The 24,559-nt window shown below is 32.3% G+C and overlaps 1 non-coding gene across 1 annotated transcript; it reads left to right on the forward strand.

The window, feature by feature from the left end:
• The first annotated feature begins 351 nt into the window (after positions 1-351).
• Positions 352-458, forward strand: LOC131178161 (small nucleolar RNA R71). The gene has a single exon (XR_009147290.1). It is a non-coding gene; the product is annotated as a small nucleolar RNA R71 (small nucleolar RNA).
• The last annotated feature ends 24,101 nt before the right edge of the window (positions 459-24,559 follow it).

Genomic DNA, 24,559 nt, shown 5'->3' on the forward strand with positions numbered 1-24,559 from the left:
AGTTCATTGAAGCTGTTGTACTCTGAACTCATGTATCCTCCTCCATAGCTGTCATCATGTTGACTGTTCATCCATATAGCATTGGCCTATATTTTATCAAGCCTCTTTGTGAGCTGGTCAAATTGAGCATTTATCATGCTTAGGGCATCCACTTCTAGGATTCCTGCTATTCTCCTTGTATTTCCCCTTTCATTTGACTACTCATAGTTGTGATTTGCGACCCTTTCCAGAAGTTCAAGTACTTGATCCACTATTTTCTCCATCAGGTCATCTTCCACTGCTGAATCTACTGTGCTCCTTGTAGAGGGTAGTAGCCCATTATAAAAGTTTTGAACTAGGAGCCAATCTTCTATGCCATGGTGCGGGCATTCTCTTTGTAGGTCCTTATATCTCTCCCATGCATCATAGAGTGATTCACCTTCCCTTTGCCTAAAGGTGTTGAGTTCAACTCTCAACTTTGCAATCTTTGCAAATGGGAAGTACCTTGCTAGAAAAGCTTATGAGAGGCCCTTCCATTATTAGTAGTATGCCCTATAACATATCATTTAGTATGTATCTTGTACATGTTTTATTAATAGAAGGCATTTCCACTTTTCCGTTTACATAATATATTTATGTGTAATAAAAAAGGTCCATTGATATTTTGTTAGATATTCTATTCTTAAGTTGCTAAGAATATGAGTGACAGTATTTCTAGTATAAAGTATCATAAATAGGTTCACAATTGAGGATACTTCACAACAAGGACATGTCCAGAAAGATTGCATTCATGTTTGTTCCCAAGTTATTTATATGAGATATAAATAAGATGGAATGGTGAGTCTCATGCCATATGACAAACATGATAGACACTTATACATGATAAGTAGGTCGAACCAGTGACATTTATGATAAGCACATGAAGTTTACTATTTGTCAATGTATTGTCATAAATCATACTAGTGCATATAATCTTTAGACCTGAGATAGCACAGTTATCTTGTATATAGGTGGCTTGAGTTTGATAATGCTTTCATACTTGTGCTGTGTATGGGTATATGGGCATGTGTTGGCTCCTACTAGTTATATATGGAGGTAGATGTTGATCAAGATGGAATATGTTCCTCTAAGTAAATAGGGATAAAATCCTATGTTCATTTAATTGTTCTTGATGTTTGAAGTTCTTAGCCAGGACAGATAGATTTATTCAGAAAAGAGTTTCTGATAAGAAAATCTTTTAATCAAGAACTAGAATTAAAAGAGAACATAATATTCATAGCAAATGGGGTTTGACATAAACCATGACTTCAGCTTTAGTTGGGATTTTGTAACAGAGAGATTCTAGTGCATGGTAACATATGATTATAGGTTCATTTAAGGTAAAGCTTATTACTGATTGGGTGGCCATGGCATGCTATGCTAGGTGTTAACCATGGTCTATGAGGTGCATAAAATGGTTTAGAGAAATCATTTATGGTAAGAAAGAGTTCTGATGATATTAAGAGTTTATATCATGTCTAATTGCCAACTAGTGATGAGCCTAGTAAGTCACACATATATACAAGTAATCACCAAATTAAATATGATTTAATTAATTAATTAAAGAGTTTAATTGATTAATTAAATAGGTTTAGTTTTCAATTAGATTGCGAAGTCCCTAGCATGACTTGAAACCAAATCTAGGTAATTGGATGTATAGTATAAGTCAAATTTATATTTAAAGTGTTTAAATATGAATTTAATTATTGAGAAATTAATTAATAGAGATTAATTAATTAATTTATATTTGATATAAATTGATTAGAAGAAGAGAAATAATTATTTTGGGTTGAGAACTCAAAATTAAGACACAGGGGCATTTTGGTCATTTCACAAAGTGACATGTGGCACCATGAGATGGTGACACATGGGATTACACATAAGCTTGCCAAATGTCTTTTAAGCATGTAAGATGGTTAAAATTAAGATTAAATATAGGTTTGACACTTGGCACAATGTGATTGGGTCAATTAAACCTAGAACTAATCAGAATGTGACATGTAGCAAGGGTTTTAAGAGGTGACCTAGCTATATAAGAGTTGTTATGAAAAGAAAAAAACTTAACCAGCTGCCGCCTCCTTGGTGCCGCCACCCTTGAGGCTCCCATTCTCTCTTCTTCTTCATCTCTCATCTATTCCAAGAGATTAGAAAACAATCTCTTGAATTAAAAATACTAGAAATCGTTTCTAGTGTCCAGTTTACATCTTTAATCTTTTAAAAGGAAAAACTTGATTTTATAATTAATAGAAAAAGCTTTAGAAGCTGTTCAAGGGCTTCCATAGGTGATCTTAGCGTGGACAAGCTAGAGGGATAACATCTAGTGTCCTAAATCCTAAAGACGCATCCCAAAGATATAAATATGCTGCAGTGCATCAAGAGGTTAGTGTATTTGTTCTTGATCTAATCTAGAGTTCTAAAAATTAATCTAATTAATTCTAAAATCTTAAATGGCAAATGCAGATCCAAAAACATATTAAAAGAGTTTTAATATGTTGTTTATCATTGAAATCAAATAGATAAAAATAAATATTGCATGATGCATGTGACCCTAGGTGAAAATTTTTGAATTCAATGATATAAACTTATGTTTTTCATGCTTTCGCTCCTTTAATTGGTATCAGAGCCACTATATTTGCCATTTAGATTGTTGATTATATGATTTAATTGTGTGATATAATCATGAGATGATAGATCCATTGCTGGTTGCAAGAAAAGTGGCGGCTTAGGTGATGAACACCATTATTAGTGTGCCATCTTTGGCCTTCATGAATGGCACAAGGTTTGGTTTTAAATTCTGTAATTGTTGTATGATCTAAGGCCTATCCTATGACTAATTAGAGTGTTTATTTAGTCGTTTTAATTACACAATTAAATTTTATTTCAAATCAAAATTTTAAAAATTGTTTGAATGTGATTCAAATTTAAATTTTAAAAGTTGTTTGAATGTGATTGAAATCTGAATTGTTAAAACTGTTTGAATCATATTCAAATTTGAATTTTTAAAGTTTTTTGAATAATATTCAAATCTGAATTTTTAAAAATTGTTTGAATGTGATTCAAATCTGATTTTTAAAAATTATTTGAATGTGATTCAAATCTGAATTTTTAGGGTTATTTGAATGTGATTCAAATCTATATTTTTAAATTTGTTTGAATCATACTAAAATCTGGATTTTTAAGTTGAATATGAGATATTCAATTAAATTTGAGTTTGTATGTTTTATTTAATTGTTAAATAGTTGTGACACCCCTTATCCGACTACAGTGTAGCCGAGCAAGTTATGCCACTCAGTGTGCCGGAGCACTCTATTTTATCTTAATTCATTTTTATCATAGTTTTGAATATAACTTGTGAAATATAATTCATTTTAAGCCATTTATCGAAATTACTATTTATTTGAGGTTCCGAAAATTTTATAGAAAATCCGGCAGAATACCGGCTAAAAATGGAGAAAATAGTTCTTCGGAACCTGTGAAAAACACTTCCTATATTCATTTTCCATCATCTCAACTCCATTTATCAAATTCTCAACAATGTTCAATCTCAGTTCTCATTCATCCATCTCATATGATACCATGCATAATTCATATATAAACATTCACTTTTCCATTTACAACCACACTTTTCATTATTTACATGAATATCAAAATACGTTACATAAGTTTCAAATACATATGAGAAAATAAAATCAATTACAAAATACCAAAATGACATCTAGCGTCCTACCAATGCATCTTGACAAAGGAGGTGACATGCACACTATGCGTAATCGTGAACCGCCTTACCGAACTGCGTGGTCTACTAGGCCCTCTGTCCAATCTTTCGCACTACGCGTTGCAAAAGCGACGCGCTAAGCATAAAGCTTAGTGGTGCAAATAATAAAATAGAAAGAAATAATATGCAATATAAAAATCATAATTTCTTAGCCATTGTGTTCATAAGAACTGAATAATTACCAACTTAGTGTTTAGTCGAGGGCTAATTACGTTTTATGATATTAACTTCTTCATGAATTTTAAGTTTTCATTGTATTCTATCGTAATCATTCCTGATATTTAGTTTTCGTATTTTCTTCAATAATCAGTTCAATTACAGTTATACTTTTTCATGCCCAAGTAACCTATCTTGGACGATCGGATCGATAACGGTCGTTGGCACCGACACCGCGTGCCTCGGGCCGTCATACCATGGGACGCAGTAACGCCAACCACGTATAACGTGTATGGCTAAAAAGCCATGATATCACATAATCGGCATAAAAGCCATGAATACGGGCATAAAAGCCATGGATACGGGCATAAAGCCATGAATACAGCATAAAAGCCTTTTTCGCAGATCGCTAAAACAATACCCTATTGGCATGCCAAACTATCCAAACCAATCACATTAGGCCTACTAGGGCATTTTGCATTTTTAAGTTTCACAATTTTTGAATTTCAAGTTTTCATGTCACTATTCATTTCCTTAGTCAACTAAAATGTTGACTTTTGCATAAACAATAGGTACATTGGTTTTAATACTCCCAACATACCACATTTTGTATTCAAAACTTGTTAGTTTTGGTCACTTTCTCAAAGTTTAGGTCATTTTGGCAAAATTGCCAATTTTTTTGGTTTTGGTGTCACTATTCACCTCATTGGTCAACAAAAATGTTGACTTTTAGAATAAAAATGTGTACATTAACTTTGGCACTCCCAACATACCACATTTGGTGTTTAAAACTTGTTGGCATTAAGTGTTAATACCATTTCTAAGCATTAAACCAAAGGAGCAGATTTTTCAGTTTTGGTGAGTCAACTTCACTGTTCCATTGGACACTGTTACTGTTGGAATTTGAAGAAATGTAAAACATGAAAGTTGTTCCTTATTTTGTCTAGTTGAATTTCCTTTTTTGAATCACTCCATTTGGAGTTTTGTAGCTCCAGATATGGCTCAAAAACCCAAGCTGTCCGGATATGCATTCTGCAGAAATTTACCATATCTACAGTGCATGAACAGTAACTTGAGTCACTTGGTTGAATGGGTTCTGGCCATAATTTGGGGTAGGTTCCTTCATGAAAGTTGTTTGTCTATGTCTTAGCTTGTTTCTGTAAAAATTTCAGGCCAATTGAGCAAATCTACAGTGAGTTATGGCCAAATGAATACTGTTCATTTGGTCAATTCTGCAGAGGCAATTTCAGGGTATCCGGATTGGGGCCAAGTTCTGGTCCTTTTGCTTTGGTCTTTTGGGCATGGTTTCTTCAGCAAAAATGTGCCATTATAAGCCTAGTTTCATGTCCAATTGGCCAAACATCAATTGGACTAACACAGCCCAAGTTATGGCAGTGCAAAGGGACTGAATTTTCAGTCCCTATGTCTTGTCTAGGCGCTTTGCAACCTCACTTTGCAATCTCATTTTTCAGTCCATTTGTTGGTCAATCTACCTAAAATGGTCACTAATCGACCATTAAAATGTTCTCTAATCAATTCATAATCCAAGTCCACACTTTACTCCCAAAACCCTAGCTCAAATTCAAGATTTTGTACAAGTTACCCTAGTTGACTAACTAAATCATTTCCTTATGTTTATATACTTTATTCATGATTTCTAATTCATTCCAAGTCCATTCAAAAACACTCAATCCTATTTCTCCCTAGGGCAGTCGAAATTTATGGAGTACATATACATAAATTTCATCCACTTAATTTACAAATTCTTGCTAAATTCAAGTTCCTATGCATGAAATTAAAGAGTTTTTGATATATAGTGCACTAACCTTGTTGTATGCCAATCCAAGCTTGAGAGAACTTCACTTTCCTTCTTCTTCTTGGCTGCCAAGAGCTTGTTTTAGGTGTGGGATTAATTTTTGATGAAGGGACTTATGGGTTTTAGGGTGAGGAAGCATGGAATTTAAAGCTTGAAAGAGCTTTCATGGAGGTGGCTATGGTGGAAACCCTCTCCTTCCTCTCTCTACGTTTTTGGCTGCTGGTTTTTGGTCCATTTGGTCTTCATTTTATTTCTTTTAATGGTTTAGTCAAATGGTAGCTTAATGGTGATTGGTGGTGGCTTTTTAATGACATCACCTTATGTCATTATTAAGCCTTTTTCTTCATTTTCTTTTCTTTCCTCCACTACTCATTTTTAATTTAATTTCTAGTAATGTTTATTCATATTTTGAGTCATAATAATTATTTACTTAACTGGACAAGTCGGCCAAAAATCACCTCTGAAGGCGAAATGACCAAAATGCCCTCCGTTTGGCTTAACGGGTCAAAATTTGCTGTACCAATTGAAAAATTTTTCTAAATATTTTCTTGGCATTCTAATGCCATAGGAACCTCAATAACCCTTCTCTGGAATCCCAAAAATTATTTTATGATTTTTCCCCCGGGTCTAGGGCTCCTCGTTGCGAGAATCGCAACTTACCTCTGGTTACCCATCGCTTGGGCACCGGCTCTTTTAACTTAACTGTATTTTATTTCTAAAATTTTTACTAAATTTTTCTCATTAATATTTGAGTTAATTATGGTCCCTCACTTAAATTTAATTATTTTTCCGGACGTTCTAGCTGTCCGGACCGACACCGATCACCGGAACAATAGACTGTGCGGAATTGCTACCGGGAGGATGTTACAATAGTTATATGCATGATGGATGATCATGGACTATAAGAGACCAATGTGATTGGATTTATTTCTTTTATGTTTCTTTGGGATTGTAAATTAATTAATTTATTTTAATTTATTTTGGGCATGTATTATTATGGTTATAATAATTTTGGGTTGTAATTTCATTTATTTAAGTTCTTGTAAATTCACCTTGGTATGCCAAGAATTACTATGTAATTAGAATGCAAGAAGATCAAGGAGGTCAAGAGCATTGGTGGGACCAGTGGGAGGAATTCAAGATCAAGTGTTGATTATGTACTCCTTCAGTAGCTCTTGTAAAATGTCACACCTTATCCCTTATAAGGCACGACATGTTCCTGTAGCATACTTAATGAATTACCAAACTCCACCTACAGATAACCCATTAGTTATGCTACAAAGGATTTTAAAACAAACCATAACTTTTTATCTTATCAATTCTTTTGCAGAAAACTGCATGAGAATAGTTAAAATTCCATGTAAACATTCATTGGAAATAATGATAGACTAAATATTACAAAAGTTACATTTTCATAAGTCTCAAAGTAAAATACAAAATAGTTACAAACTCAAAATGAGATAGCAATGCAATGCTTTTAAATGCAAACTGCTCAATATCCGTACATCCATACATATAGGTACAAAATACATCCAAAGGAATCACAAGGGTATACCTAACGTAAATACCCACAAACAATAACAAAATACTGCTTTCAAGTCTCTCACTCGGTAGCCTTCTCCTTTCCCTTACCTGCGACAACATAAAGAAGCTATCGCTGAGTATATCACTCAGTGGTGCACAACTAATAACTTTAAAACTTAAGGTAAAACATAATTTATCAAAGCATAATAAATCACATTTTTCTTAAGCATGAAAACTTCACAAGAGTTCTAAGTTCATAAGAGCCATTTATTAGAATAACATTGCAAATGAGAAATCATACTTCATAATCACAATTCACAAAACATTAGTGTTGCCAACATCAACACACAGTTTAGGCCATGACACAAAATTTCACGATCAGTACCGTGTTGTACACCGCAACAAAGCAATCTCAACCTCACTAACCGTTATTAATGAGGGAAGGGCTAGCTGGCTAATGAGTACTCATATAGTCTTACCCCATTAACCGTTATTAATGGGAGGCATAATCAATATCAATTACCAACCCCAAGTAGCCATTACTACTGGGGAGTTCCAAAAGGGACTGTCATGCTAACTGTGGTTTCAAAACAGTTTCCAAAAATTTTCCATTCAACAATCACATTTATAAACCAATAAACACATTTAAATTCATCATAATATCCAAATAAAGGCAGCAACACCTAAATTTCTTAAATGCAAGAGAAAAACTATATTTCAGTCAAAGTAAACTTGTTCAAAGCAAACTCATTCAATTTAACACATTCCAAGCAATTTACAAATTTAAAAATGAAGAAAATGTTAGTTGTGCACAAACCTTCAATGCTCTCCTTTATTGTTACCTACTTCTCCTTGTCCGTTCCAACTTCTTTTTCTACTGAAAATACAAAAATAGAATACCTCAATACCAATCTCAATTGCTGCCAAGAACTCATTACATGCATGTCTAATGCATCCCAAGTTAGCTTTAAAAATTTTAGAATATTTTGGTTTTGGGACAGCTTGGTGCCCCAATGTTTGAACCCAATTTTTGCCTAGTTTCGATCATAATTTGGTGAGGTGTTCTTCTTGAAAATTGTTCATTTAGGTCTTAAATTTATTTTCCTTTTTGAATCGCCTAATTCGGAGCTGTGTAGCTCAAGTTATGCCCAAAATACTATTACTGTTCACGTCACAGTTCATGCTGTAAATTTTGTTCTGGCAGATTTATCGATCCAACTTCGTTCAGCAATTTGACCAAGTTAAGTCCATAATTTGGTCTAATGTTCTTCATATGAAATGTTCTACTATGTCTTAGGTTTCCATCGGTTTAAGAATCACCTAAATCGGAGTTTTCTAGAGCGAGTTATAGCCTTGCAAAATTTACTGTTTATTTTGTCAATTTTAGGTGCCCAGATTCTGGCAGATTCGGTGACCCGAATTTGTTTTGCAATTTGATTGAGTTAAGTTCATAATTTGGTCTAACATTCTTCATATGAAATATTCTACTATGTCTTAGATTTCCATCGGTTCAAGAATCACCTAAATCGGAGTTTTCTAGGGAGAGTTATAGCCATTGAAACTTTATTGCTCATATGGCAATTCTGCAGTTTTGCATATTCAGTAACTCAACTTTGCTCAATAATTTGATTGGGTTAATGGCATAATTTGTGTTTGTGTTCTTCATGAAAGTTTTAGGTCTATATCTCATCTAACTACTGATAAAATTTCAAGTCATTTTGACCTGCCTAGCTCGAGTTATGACCCAAACATGATTACTGTTCATGTGTACTGCTCATACTGCAGTTTTTCAAGTTTGGTCTCTAAACCCTAATGTTCAAAACCCTAATTTTTCTCCCATTTGGCCAAAACCCTAGTTTAGGTTCTATATATGTTTTCTTTCATTTTCTTATGAAATTTCATCATAAATTAACTTCCTTCCAAGCTTATACAACTAATCTAACATGAAAAGAAAATTACCTCTTGTTGATTTCTTTCCAACTTCACTTTTCTTCCAATTCTTATTCTCTTTGCTTTTAATCTCTCAATCAAAGATCTCTTTGATGTTTTCTTTTAGTGGGCTATGGAATTTATGAAGGGAATTTAAGGGAATTGAAATTTGGGAGGGGAAATCAATGAGGGGAAGAAGTGGAAGAAGAAGAGAAAGAGAGAGAGAGAGAGAGAGAGAGAGAGAGAGAGGAGAGGGTGGTTGCCTCTTATGAAAAAGAAGAAATGAAGAAGACATTTGTCTTCTTATTTATATCTATATATATATGTATATATTTATCCCCAAAATTAGCTTATTAAAATTATAAATTTTAACTGTGTCATGAGGATAATTAAACTTAAATTTTTATTTCTTTTTTTTTTTTTACATTTACACTTAATTTTTCCTTCTAATTAAATAATTAAATTTAACTATCAAAATCCCATAAGTCTTTCATTTTAATTTTGCCATAATGGAAATGAAAGTTTAAAGTTTTCATTTCTTAAATTTTTCCTTACATATGTTTACTTGAATTTTTTCTTCAATTTTTACCCCATAATTCAATTCATTAATTTCATTTAATTTAATTGACATTTTGGTCAAAAGTCACCTCTTGAGGTGAATTGACCAAAATGCGGCATCGGGTCATAATCCTTCTTTTTATAATACCCGATGAGTCCTTAGCTTTTTTGTTCACTAGAATTTTTATTGTGTCTATCTCCATTAATTTTCTATTTATTTTTGGTGTTATTCCTCATTAGCCATCGACTTTTGGGATGAATTGGACTTTGGAACATAATTAAGTTGTGTGTATGATTTATTGATATTTATTGTGATATTATGAAATGGAGTTTAAATTCTTATTGACATTCACTGTCTTTTGAATTTAACTATGGTTTTAAGTATCCAATATTTATGTGACTTATGATTTATGATTTAAAGTTGTATTTTGTTAATGTTGTGCACCACTGAGACATTGGCTCAATAATAGCTTTTCATTGCTATCGCAGGTAGACAGACTGACAGGGCAGCAGACTTGGCTGCTAGTACTACACTGAGAGATCATCGAGTATATTGAGTATACCATATTTTTCATTTTGTATTATAATGTATGTTTACTGTATGTATATATTGTTCTTGGTTTTAAGCAGTTGTAAATTAAAATTGTACACTAAAGTTGTAAACTAAATTTGTAAATTATTTTGGTTTATAAATATTGTGATATATTCTTTTGTCTCAACTTTCGAAAACACTAGAAAATTATTGTGGGTTTGAGTTGACAATTATTGAGAAACTTATTGTGCTGATTGAATATTGGAGTTTGTGGATTGAACAAAATAATTGAAGTGCTTTTTTACAGGTTTTTGAAGAACTGTTTTATTCAAAATACAGATGGCACTCTGCCAAAATTTTTTACAGAAATTATTAATTCTTGAAATTAGTTAGCTATTTCACTTCAGTTCAAAAAATTTTTTAACACTTGTAAATAGTGCTCACTGCTCTAAAAAGGAGTAAGAGAAGGTTTAAAATCTCTTGTAGTGTATTTAATGGGTTATCAGTAGGCGAAGTTTGGTAATTCATTAGGTATACTACAGGATCATGTTATGCCTTACAGAGAGGTTGGGTGTGACAACAAAATTCTCAAAAGACTCAGGAAGGGACTGAAGGATCAAATCCGTCTGCAGTTGAAAATCCATGTTAAAGTCAAGATATTCCAGCTGCTCAATTAGCCAAATCATCTTGTGGACATGATCCCCAACATTCTGTCCCTCAGACATCCTCATGCGGAGCAGCTGCCTAGATATCTCGTACCTAGCATTCTTGCTGTGCTCACCATACAACTCTTATAGGTGAAGGAGGATCTCAGTCGCCCTCTGCATATTCTCATGCTGCTTCTATAACTCATTACTCATGGAAGCAAGCATGTAACACTTAGCTCTCATATCATGCTCCTTCCACTTGTCCAATATTTCATGTTCCTCTTGGGTGGCCTCTGGAGGCAAGGGGCCGGGAACATTTGAGTCTAGAACATATCCTATATGTTTAAGGTTCAGGACAAGTTTCAAATTTCTTAGCCAATCAGACAGATTAGGTCCTGTCAACCTGTTGCGATCAAGTATGCTTGCAAGGATATTGGATGGTGGTGGTTATTCTGTGCTCATTACTCTCAGAAAATTAACTACAGAAAATAGCCAGATTAATTAGTAAATGTATCATGTAATTAACCAAAATTATTATGATCTTTTAATCAAATTGGTCCTCCCACTAACTTAGCAAATCCTACACTTCCAAAGTAAAAAATGGAAATCCTAGTTGGATGGATTTCTAGTGGGTGGTTGAATTCTTATAATTCTATTGATCATCCTCAAGTACATCCATTATCGAAATTACAGTAAACTATAAGTGAGCAACTCCTTGCCCATCACATCTCATGTAAGGTTCAATCCTTTACCTAGCCCCTAATGCTCAAAATCTCAGGTACATCCATTATTGACTTATCTTGCATTATTTAAGTTGATCCCATTGAGCCAGTAACTATGCAAATAATTTTAATGTCCTCAGGTACATCCAATATTGGCCACCAAACCATTTACATATTTACAACATCTCATACTTAACAATTATTCTTAAGAAAATCTCTTAAATTAATTGCATCATATGCGACTATTTAAAATTTCTTAAAATAATTGCCCCAATGGAGGGCCCATGGTATAATTACTTTAATTATAGCATATCCAACTTAATCATTTGTTTGGAAGATTTTGTGGTTGTCCTTATTACTATTATGGTCTCACTTTGCACATTATCCAATTAGCATGCATATATCATATAGAGGCATACATTCTCATACATCTCATGCATTCATGGATAAATAGTAAATATGGTATGATCATGGACTTTCTAAGGGATTTAATTCTAAGCCACCAAGATTTGAATCAGGGCATTCCTAGGTGCATTTCATTCACTCATTTTACAAGAGTTACTGAAGGAGTACAAAATCAACACTTAATCTTGAATTTCTCCCACTAGTCTCACCAATGCTCTTGACCTCCTTGATCTTCTTGCAATCCAATTACATAGTAATCCTTGGCATACCAAGGCGAATTTACAAGAACTTAAATAAATGAAATTATAACCCAAAATTACTACAATCATAATAATTAAATGAAATTATAACCCAAAATTACTACAATCATAATAATAACATGCCCAAAATAAATTAAAATAAATTAATTAATTTACAATTCCAAAGAAACATAAAAGAAAAAAATCCAATCACATTAGTCTTTTATAGTCCATGATCATGCATCATGCATATCACTATTTAACAATTAAATAAAACATACATACTTAAATTAAATTGAATATCTCATATTCATCTTAAAAATCCAGATTTGAATATCATTCAAACAAATTTAAAAATTTAGATTTGAATCACATTCAAACAAATTTAAAAATTCATATTTGAATCACATTCAAGCAACCTTAAAAATTCAGATTTGAATCACATTCAAACAACCTTAAAAATTTAGATTTGAATCACATTCAAACAATTTTTAAGAATTTAGATTTGAATATTATTCAAACAACTTTAAAAATTCAGATTTAAATATGATTCAAACAACTTTAAAAATTAAAATTTGAATCACATTGAAACAACTTTTAAAATTCAGATTTGAATCACATTCAAACAATTTTTAAAATTCTGATTTGAATCAAAATTTAATTGTGTGATTAAAACTCTAATTAAACAATTTAATTAGACATAGGATGAGCTTTTAGATTGTACAACAGTTGCAAATTAAAAGGCCAAACCTTGTGCACACCATGGGAGGAACGAAACCATGCACACCCATGGTGCACTCCACCATGCCGCCACCTTGTTCATTCCAACCAGCAATGAATTGATCAACTTTTATTCAAATCACACAATCAAATCTCATATTGAACAATCTAAATGGCCAATGTAGTGGCTCTGATACCAATTGAAGGAGCATAAGCATGAAAAACACAAGTTTATATCATTGAATTCAAAAAATTTCACCTAGGGTCACATGCATCATGCAAGATTTATTTTTATCTATTTTATTTCAATGATAAACAACATATTAAAACTCTTTTAATATGTTTTTGGATCTGTATTTGCCATTTAAGATTTTAGAATTAATCAGATTAATTTTAGAACCCTAGATTACATCAAGAATAAGTGCACTAACCTCTTGATGCACTGCAGTGTGTTTGGCACCTTTGGGATGCGTCTTTAGGACACTAGATGTTGTCCCTCTAGGTTGTCCATACCAAGATCACCGATGGTAGCCCTTGAATAGCTTCTAAAGCTTTTTTTATTAATTAGAAAATCAAGTTTTGCGTTTTAAGATATTACAGATGTAAATAGGACACTAGAAATAATTTCTAGCATTTTTAATTCAAGAGATTGTTTGCTAATCTCTTGGAATTGATGAGAGATGAAGAAGAAGAGAGAACGGCTGCCTCAAGGGTTGTGGCACAAAGAGAGGCAGCACCTGGTTGTATTTTTTCTTTTCATAACAACACTTATATAGCTAGGTCACCACTTAAAACTCTTGCCACATGTCACCTTCTAATTGGCTCTACGTTTAATTGACCCAATCACATTGTGCCAAGTGTCAAACCTATATTTAATCTTAATTTTAATCATCTTACATGATTAAAAGACATTTGGCAAGCTTATGTGTAGTGCCATGTGTCACCATCTCATGGTGCCATGTGTCACCCTATAAAATGATCAAAATGCCCCTGTGTTTTAATTTTCAGTTCTCAACCCAAAATAATTATTTCTCTACTTCTAATCAATTTATATCAAATATAAATCAATTAATTAATCTTTATTAATTAATTTCTCATTAATTAAATTCATATTTAAACACTTTAAATATAACTTTAACTTATACTATACATCCAATAATCTTGATTTGGTTTCAAGTCATGCTAGGAACTTTGCAATCTAATTGCAAAGCAAACCTATTTAATTAATCAGTTAAACTCTTTAATTAATTAATTAAATCATATCTAATTAGCTGATTACTTATGTATATGTGTGACTTATTAGGCTCACCATTAATTGGCAATGAGATATGATATTAACTCTTGATATCATCAAAACTCTTTCTTACCATAAATGATTTCTCTAAACCATTTTATGCACCTCATTGACCATGGTTAACACCTAGCATAGCATGCCATGGCCACCCAATTAGTAATAAGGTTTACCTTAAATGAACCTATAATTATATGTTGCCATGCACTAGAATCTCTGTGTTATAAAATCTCAATTCAAGCTGGAGTCATGGTTTATGTTAAACCCTATTTGCTATGAATATTATGTTCTCTTTTTATTTCAGTTCTTGATGAAAAAGATTTTATCATCAGAAACTCTTTCTGATTAAATATATCTGTCCTGGCCAAGAACTTGAAACATCAAGAACAATTAAATGAACATAGGATTTTATTCCTATTTACTTAGAGGAACAGATTCCATCTGGATCAACTTCTACCTCCATATATAACTAGTAGGAGACAACACATGCCCATATTCCCATACACAGTACAAGTATGAAAGTAGTATCAAACTCAAACCACCTATATAAAAGATAATCGTGCTATCTCAGGTCTAAAGATTATATGCACTGATATGATTTATGACAATGTATTGACAAGAGTAAACTCCATGTGCTTGTTATAAGTGTCACTGGTTCGGCCTACTTATTATGTATAAGTGCCTATCATGTTTGTCAAATGGCATGAGACTCACCATTCCATCTTATTTATATCTCATATAAATAACTTGGGAACAAACATGAATATAATCTTTTTAGATAAGTCATGTCCTTATTGTGAAGTATCCTCGATTGTGAACCTATTTATGATACTTTGTACTATAAATACTATCACTCATATTCTTAACGACTTAAGAATAGAATTTCTAACAAAATATCAATGGACCTTTTTTGTTACACATAAATATATTTTGTAAATGGAAAAGTGAAAATGCCTTCTATTAATAAAAACTTGTACAAGATACATACTAAATGATATGCTATAGGGCATACTACTAACATTTATTCTGCATGAAAATTGATCCCTTAGATCTTACATTTCCAAAAAAATAAGAATCACCTCATTTGGAGTTTCTTAGTGTAAGTTATACCCATTTTACTCCGAATAGTCTAGAATACACTCCTACCAAGTTTCAGATTATGTGCCCTATATTCTAGCCAAATTTAAGGTCACTTACACAAAATTTTTGGGCAGCATTCCTTCATAAAAGTTTTAGCCTTATGTCTTAACTTTCATTTTCCATAAATTTCATGTCATTTGGAATTATAGAATGCAAAATATAGGCCTATGAATCATTGCTGTGAAGGAGCAGAAGCGTGAAAAACACAAGTTTATACCATTGAATTCAAAAATTTTCACCTAGGGTCACATGCATCATGCAAGATTTATTTTCATCTATTTGATTTTAATGATAAACAACATATTAAAACACTTTTAATATGTTTTTGGATCTATATTTTCGATTTAAGATTTTAAAATTAATCAAATTAATTTTAGAACCCTAGATTAGATCAAGAATAAATACACTAATCTCTTGATGCACTACAGTGTATTTGTGCCTTTCGGATGCGCCTTCAGGACACCAGATGTTGTCCCTCTAGCTTGTCCACACCAAGAACACCTGTGGCAGCCCTTGAACAGCTTCTAAAGCTTTTTCTAATAATTAGAAAATCAAGTTTTGCCTTTTAAGAGATTAAAGATGTAAACAGGACACTAGAAACAATTTCTAGTATTTTTAATTCAAGAGATTGTTTGCTAACCTCTTGGAATAGATGAGAGATGAAGAATAAGAGAAAGGGAAGTCTCTTGGGTGGCGGCACCAAAGTTATTTGCTGCTGGTTGTATATTTTCTTTTCATAACAACACTTATATAGCTAAGTCAACACATTAAACCCTTGCCACATGTCACCCTCTTATTGGTTCTAGGAATAACTGACCCAATCACATTGTGCCAAGTGTCAAACCTATATTTAATCTTAATTTTAATCATCTTATATGATTAAAAGACATTTGGCAAGCTTATGTGTAGTTGCATGTGTCACCATTTCATGGTGCCACATGTCACCCTGTGAAATGACCAAAATGCCCCTGTGTCTTATTTTGAGTTCTCATCCCAAAATAATTATTTCTCTTCTTCAAATCAATTTATATCAAATATAAATTAATTAATTAATCTCTATTAATTAATTTCTCATTAATTAAATTCATATTTAAACACTTTAAATATAAATTTAACTTATACTGTACATCCAATAACCTAGATTTGGTTTCAAGTCATGCTAGAGACTTTGCAATCTAATTGCAAACCAAACGTATTTAATTAGTCAATTAAGCTCTTTAATTAATTAATTAAATCATATTTAATTAGGTGATAACTTGTGTATGTGTGTGACTTACTAGGCTCGACACTAATTGGCAATGAGACATGATATCAACTCTTAATATCATCAGAACTCTTTCTTACCATAAATGATTTCTCTAAATCATTTTATGCACCTCATAAACTATGGTTAACACCTAGCATAGCATGCCATGGCCACCCAATTAGTAATAAGGTTTATCTTAAATGAACCTATAATCATATGTTACCATGCACTAGAATCTCTCTGTTGCAAAATCCCAACTCAAGCTGGAGTCATGGTTTATGTCAAACCCCATTTGCTATGAATATTATGTTCTCTTTTACTTCTAGTTCTTGATTAAAAAGACTTTCTCATCAGAAACTCTTTCTGAATAAATCTATCTGTCCTGGCCAGGAACTTAAAACATTAAGAACAATTAAATAAACATAGGATTTTATCTCTATTTACTTAGAGGAACTGATTCTATCTTGATTAACACCTACCTCCATATATAACTAGTAAGAGCCAACACATGCCCATATACCCATACACAGTACAAGTATGAAAGCAGTATCAAACTCAAGTCACCTATATACAAGATAACTATGCTATCTCAGGTCTAAAGATAATATGCACTGATATGATTTATGACAATGTATTGACAAGAGTAAACTCTATGTGCTTGTTATAAGTGTCACTGGTTCGGCCTACTTATTATGTATAAGTGCCTATCATGTTTGTTATATGGCATGAGACTCACCATTCCATCTTATTTATATCTCATATAAAGAACTTGGGAACAAATATGAATACAATCTTTCTAGATAAGTCATGTCCTTATTATGAAGTATCCTCGATTGTGAACCTAGTTATGATACCTTGTGCTAGAAATACTGTCACTCATATTCTTAACAACTTAAGAATATAATTTCTAATAAAATATCAATGGACCTTTTCTCTTACATATAAATATATTAGGTAAACGGAAAAGTGAAAATGCCTTTTATTAATAAAAGATGTATAAGATACATACTAAATGATATGCTCTAGGGCATACTACTAACACGCTGTCCTAAATTTCCAGTCAAATTCAGGTAAATAGGGCAGCAAAGTTAAAATTTCATCAAAATTTCTAGCAACAAGGGTTTTTTGAAATTTTTTCTAGAATTGAACTTTCATATATCCATTTCAATCTCTAATTTGAATCATTTCAAAATCAGGGCGACAACTCAAGTTATAAACAAAAATGTGTAAACTATTTTAGACTCCAGTCACAGTCAAAGTAGTAACAAGAAATACAAGAATTTCACCATGCAGCCTATAAAAACAATTTTTGGTCATAACTATAAAGTTTTAAGGTATTCATTTAGATTTCCAATGATTAAAGAATCACCATATTTCAAGTTCTAGAGCACAAGTTATGAATTTTCAAATTCAGGTGTCCTACTTCAGGAAATCATCAGGTCTGTTTTCTAGATATGAGCAACAAAAAGTTTTGCCCTCAACCACCATCATAAAAGGGGAATTAGGTCTAGCACAAAACTATAAAGTTTTAGAACATTCATCAAGGTTTTCATAGGCATAAAGATCACAAAAATCTAACTTTCCTAGCTCAAGTTAGAGCATTTTAAAAATGGCTGGTCCTGCAAGCTTACTGGCAGAACTAGGGTTTCATCACCCTTACCAACTATCTTTCTCACTATTTTATATTTCCCCCTTATCTCTAGCCGTATTCTTACTCAAACTTGATAAAAAAAATAAAGGTTATAGTACTAAACTTATGGGAAAACCAGCTACTACTCCCCCTTTTCTTCTAATTCTCCTCTAAACCCTTTATGGAATTAGGGTTCTTCAAGCTTTATTTGTTAACTCTTTTTGCTTCCTTGCTTATACCTTCCAAAAATGGTTTAATCTAGGGTTTGAATTGTTAGTAGTATACCCCAGAGTATATCATTTTGTATGTATCTTATATATATTTTTATTAATAAAAGGCAATTGTTCTTTTCTGTTTACATAATTTGTCTATGTGTAATGGAAAAAGTCCATTGGTATTTTGTTAGAAATACTATTCTTAAGTTGTTAAGAATATTAATGACAGCTTTTTCTATTACAAAGAATCATAAATTGGTTCACAATCGAGGATACTTCATAAAGGACATGACTTATCTATAAATATTATTATTCATGTTAGTTCCCAAAGTACAAGTATAAGATACTAATAAGTTAGAGTGGTGAGTCTCATGCCATATAACAAACTATTAGTAGTGTGCCCTAGAGCATATCATTTAGTATGTGTCTTATACATATTTTTATCAATAAAAGGCATTTCCACTTTTCCGTTTACATAATATATTTATGTGTAATAGAAAAGGTCCATTGATATTTTGTTAGAAATATTATTCTTAAGTTGTTAAGAATATGAGTGACAATATTTCTAGCACAAAGTATCATAAATAGGTTCACAATCGAGGATACTTCATAATAAGGACGTGACTTATCCAAAAAGATTGTATTCATGTTTGTTCCCAAGTTATTTATATGAGATATAAATAGGATGGAATGGTGAGTCTCATGCCATATAACAAACATGATAGGCACTTATAAATGATAAGTAGGCTGAAGCAGTGATACTTATGACAAGCACATGGAGTTTACTCTTGTTAATGTTTTGTCATAAATCATATCAGTGCATATAATCTTTAGACCTGGGATAGCACAGTTATCTTGTATATAGGTAGTTTGAGTTTGATACTGCTTTCATACTTGTACTGTGTATGCGTATATGCGCATCTGTTGGCTCCTACTAGTTATATATGGAGGTAGGTGTTGATCAAGATGGAATCTGTTCCTCTAAGTAAATAGAGATAAAATCCTATGTTCATTTAATTGTTCTTGATGTTTTAAGTTCTTGGCCAGGATAGATAGATTTATTCAGAAAAGAGTTTCTGATGAGAAAATTTTTTTAATCAAGAACTGGAATTAAAAGAGAACATAATATTCATAGCAAATAGAGTTTGACATAAACCATGACTCCAGCTTGAGTTGGGATTTTGTAACAGAGAAATTCTAGTGCATGATAACATATTACTAAGGTAAACCTTATTACTAATTGGGTTGTCATGGCATGCTATGCTAGGTGTTAACCATGGTCTATGAGGTTCATAAAATGATTTAGAGAAATCATTTATGGTAAGAAAGAGTTCTGATAATATTAAGAGTTGATATCATGTCTCATTGCCAATTAGCGATGAGCCTAGTAAGTCACACACATACACAAGTTATCACCTATTTAAAAATAATTTGATTAATTAATTAAAGAGTTTAATTGATTAATTGAATAGGTTTGGTTTGCAATTAAATTGCAAAGTCCCTAGCATGACTTGAAATCAAATCTAGATTATTGGATGTATAGTATAAGTTAAATTTATATTTAAAGTGTTTAAATATAAATTTAATTAATGAGAAATTAATTAATAGAGATTAATTAATAAATTTATATTTGATATAAATTAGAAGAAGAAAAAAATAATTATTTTGGGTTAAGAACTCAAAATTAAGACACAGGGGCATTTTGGTCATTTCACTGTGTGACACGTGGCACCATGAGATGGTGACACATGGGATTACACATAAGCTTGCCAAATGTTTTTTAATCATGTAACATGATTAAAATCAAGATTAAATATAGGTTTGACACTTGGCACAATGTGATTGGATCACTTAAACCTAGAGCTAATCAAAGGGTGACATATGGCAAGGGTTTAATGTGTTAACCTAGCTATATAAGTGTTGTTATGAAAAATAAAAATAACCAGCAGCCACTCCTCTCCTTTTTCACTCCATTTGAAGGCTCTCTATCTATTCTTCTTCATCTCTCATCAATTCAAAGAGATTAGCCATCAATCTCTTGTATTAAGAACACTAAAAATTGTTTCTAGTGTCCTGTTTACATCTCTAATCTCTTAAAAGACAGAACTTGAATTTCTAATTAATAGAAAAAGCTTTAGAAGCTGTTCAAGGGCTGCCATAGGTGAGCTTGGTGTGGACAAACTAGAGGGACAACATTTGGCATCCTGAAGACAAATCTTAAAGGCGCAAACACGCTGCAGTGCATCAAGAGGTTAGTGTAATCGTTCTTGATTTAATCTAGGGTTCTAAAATTAATTTGATTAATTTTAAAATCTTAAATGGCAAATAAAGATCCAAAAAAATGTTAAAAGAGTTTTAATGTGTTGTTTATCATTGAAATCAAATAGATAAAAATAAATCTTGCATGATGCATGTGACCCTAGGTGAAAATTTTTTAATTCAATGGTATAAACTTGTGTTTTTCACGCCTGCCTTCAATTGGTATCAGAGCCACTATATTTGCCATTTAGATTGATGTTTATATGATTTAATTGTGTGTTTGATCATGAGATCAAAAGTTCATTGTTGGTTGCAAAGCCAAGGTGGCGGCACAAATGATGAACACTATGGTGCGCATGGTTGATGCACCACAATGGTGTGCAAAGGTAAATGGATGGTGAATGTGCAATTGTTGTATGATCTGAGATTCATTTTATGTCTAATTAAATTGTTTAATTAGAATTTTTATCACACAATTAAATTACGATTCAAATCAGAATTTTAAAAATTGTTTGAATGTGATTCAAATCTGAATTTTAAAAGTTGTTTGAATGTGATTCAAATCTGAATTTTTAAAGTTGTTTGAATCATATTTATATCTGATTTTTTAAAATTGATTGAATAAAATTCAGATCAGATTTTTTAAAAAATGTTTGAATGTGATTCAAATCTGATTTTTTAAAAAAATGTTTGAATGTGATTCAAATCTGAATTTTTAAAGTTGTTTGAATGTGATTCAAATATGAATTTTTAAATTTGTTTGAATGAGATTCAAATCTGAATTTTTAAATTTATTTGAATCATATTCAAATCTGGATTTTTAAGTTGAATATGAGATATTCAATTTAATTTAAGTATGTATGTTTTATTTAATTATTAGATAGTGATATGCATGATGGATGATCATGGACTATAAAAGACCAATGTGATTGGATTTATTTCTTTTGTGTTTCTTTGGGATTGTAAATTAATTAATTTATTTTAATTTATTTTGGGAATGTATTATTAAGTTTCTAATCATTTTTGGGTTGTAATTTCATTTATTTTAGTTCTTGTAAATTCGCCTTGGTATGCCAAGGATTACTATGTAATATTGGATTGCAAGAAGTTCAAGGAGGTCAAGAGCATAGGTGGGACCAGTGGGAGGAATTCAAGATCAAGTGTTGATTATGTACTCCTTCAGCAACTCTTGTAAAATGAATGAATGAAATTCACCTAGGAATGCCCTGATTCAATTCTTGGTGGCTCTGAATTGAATCCCTTAGAAAGTCCATGATCATACCATATTTATTGCTTATCCATGAATGCATGAGATGTATGGGAATGCATGCTATTATATGATATATGCATGCTAATTGGATAATGTGCAAAGTGAGACTTAATAGTAATTAGAATGACCATAAAATCTTCCAAACAAATGATTAAGTTGGAAATGCTATAATTAAAGTAATTATAACATAGGCCCTCCATTGGGGCAATTATTTTAATAAATTTTAAATAGTTGCATAAGATGCAATTAATTTAAGAGATTTTCTTAAGAATAATTGTTAAGCATGAGATGTTGTAAATATGTAAATAGTTTGGTGGCCAATATTAGATGTACCTGAGGACATTAAAATTATTTGCATAATTACTGGCTCAATGGGATCAACTTAACTAATGCAAGATAAGTCAATGATGGATGTACTTGAGATTTTGAGCAGTAGGGGCTAGGTAAAGGATTAAACCTCACATGTGATGTGATGGGCAAGGAGTTGCTCACTTATAGTTTATTGTAATTCCAATAACGGATGTACCTGAAGATGATCAATAGAATTATAAGAATTCAATCACCCACTATAAATCCATCTAACTAGGATTTCCATTTTCTACCTTGGAAGTGTAGGATTCGCTAAGTTAGTGGGAGGACCAATTTGATTAAAAGACCATAATCATTTGGTTAATTACATGATACATTTACTAATTAATCTGGTTATTTTTTGCAGTTAATTTTCTGATAAAAATGAGCACAGAACAACCACCACCATCCAATATCCTTGCAAGCATACTTTATCGCAATAGGTTGACAGGACCTAATCTGTCTGATTGGCTAAGAAATTTGAAACTTGTCCTGAACCTTGAACATATAGGATATGTTCTAGATTCAAATGTTCCTGGTCCCTTACCTCCAGAGGCCGCACAAGAGGAAAATGAAACTTTGGATAAGTGGAAGGAGCATGATGTGAGAGCTAAGTGTTACATGCTTGCTTCCATGAGTAATGAGTTACAAAAGCAACATGAGAACATGTTGAGTGCAAGTGAGATCCTCCTTCACCTACAAGAGTTGTATGGTGAGCACAGCAGGAATGCTAGGTATGAGATATCTAGACAGCTATTCCGTATGAGGATGTCTGAGGGACAGAATGTTGGGGATCATGTCCACAAGATGATTCGGCTGATTGAGCAGTTGGAACATCTTGACTTCAACATGGATTTCCAACTACAGACGGATTTAATCCTTCAGTCCCTTCCTGAGTCTTTTGGGAATTTTGTGACAAATTTCCATATGACTCAACAAGAATGCACCTTAGCTGGTTTACTCAACATGCAAGTTATTGCCCAAAAGAATATGCCGGGCAATAAAGGAAAAGAGGCAGCTTTGATTGTATCTTCTTCTGCTGGAAAGTCCAATAAGAAGAAGGGCAATAAGAAAAAGAAACCTCAGATTCCTGGTCCTTCCAAGAAAATAGCTAAACAGAAAAGGAAGACTAAAGCTGATGGAGGCAAAGGAAAGTGTTTCCACTGCCAAAAGGATGGGCACTAGAAAAGGAACGCCTGAGTATCTTGCTTCTCTGAAGGACAAGAAGGATACACCTTCGGAAGGTATGTCCATATCTTGTTATTTAGATTCTGATGATACTCATAGTTCATCTACAGCTTGGGTTTTAGATACTGGTGCCAGTTCTCACATTTTTAATGATATGCAGGAACTATCAAATGGTAGCAGCTTGCGTTCTCAAGATATTAGAGTCCGGATTGGCAATGGCTCAACTGTTGAAGCTTTAGCCATAGGATTTAAATCTTTTTACATGTTTGGACATGTTTTGTGTTTGGATAATATTTTATATGTACCTGATGCTTTTAAGAACATGATTTCTATATATAGTTTGACTAGAAATGGCTATGAATTTCAGTTCACAGATGATGTTTGCAATATTTATTTTGGAAATAAATATGTTAGTTCGGATTATATGAATGATGGTCTTTATTATTTAGATAATAATGACAAACACAAATTGAATGCAAGTGATCTAAAAGAATGCAATGCCATGGTGAAAACCAACTCAAGTTCAAAATATATTTGGCACTTAAGATTATGTCATGTTGCAGAAGATAGGATTGCAAAACTGGAGAAAATGGGGATTCTATCCTTATTGGGTTCTGAGCCTACTCCAATTTTTGAATCTTGCCTTCAGGAAAAAATGACTAGATCACCCTTTGTTGGATAAGGGCTAAGAGCTGAAAATATTTTGGAGCTAATATATAGTGATGTATGCGGTCCATTTAAAGAAATGGCTAGAGGGGGCTTCCATTATTTTATTACCTTTACTGATGATAAATCAAGATTTGGGTATTTATATTTGATGAAATACAAACATGAATCCTTTGAGAAGTTTAAAGAATTTAAATCTGAAGTAGAAAATCAAACAGGAAAGAGTATTAAAGTTCTTCAATCAGATCGTGGAGGTGAATATTTG

The sequence above is a fragment of the Hevea brasiliensis genome, chromosome 2, assembly GCF_030052815.1.
Source record: "Hevea brasiliensis isolate MT/VB/25A 57/8 chromosome 2, ASM3005281v1, whole genome shotgun sequence".
NCBI lineage: Eukaryota > Viridiplantae > Streptophyta > Magnoliopsida > Malpighiales > Euphorbiaceae > Hevea > Hevea brasiliensis.